Raw genomic sequence first — 342 nt, 5'->3', positions numbered from 1 at the left:
TATATATATATATATATATATATATATATATATATATATATATATATGATTAAGGTGACATTTATGTAAGACTTTCTCAGCTGCTTATTTCTGTATTACCTGTCCATAATGGTACCTATTTAACAGTCAAGGGGTTACCAAATTAAATTATACACACACACACACACACACACATACCTGGCAATTATATGCACATACACTCCATAATATATATATATACATATATATAATATACAAGAAATGAGGGCTGTGTGTGTGTGTGTGTGTGTGTGTATATATATATATATATGTATGTGTGTATATATATATATATATATATATATATATATATATATATATATA

General features: G+C 23.7%; 1 protein-coding gene across 1 annotated transcript in view; it reads right to left on the bottom strand.

The window, feature by feature from the left end:
• Positions 1 to 342, bottom strand: part of LOC106873992 (protocadherin Fat 1-like) — a 446,823-nt gene that overhangs the window by 423,967 nt on the left and 22,514 nt on the right. The gene's annotated exons all lie outside the window — the stretch shown is intronic.

This window comes from Octopus bimaculoides, chromosome 19 (genome assembly GCF_001194135.2).
Source record: "Octopus bimaculoides isolate UCB-OBI-ISO-001 chromosome 19, ASM119413v2, whole genome shotgun sequence".
Taxonomy (NCBI): Eukaryota; Metazoa; Mollusca; class Cephalopoda; order Octopoda; family Octopodidae; genus Octopus; species Octopus bimaculoides.
Note: the sequence above shows the minus strand (reverse complement) of the source record. Positions and strands in the feature narration are given on the sequence as shown.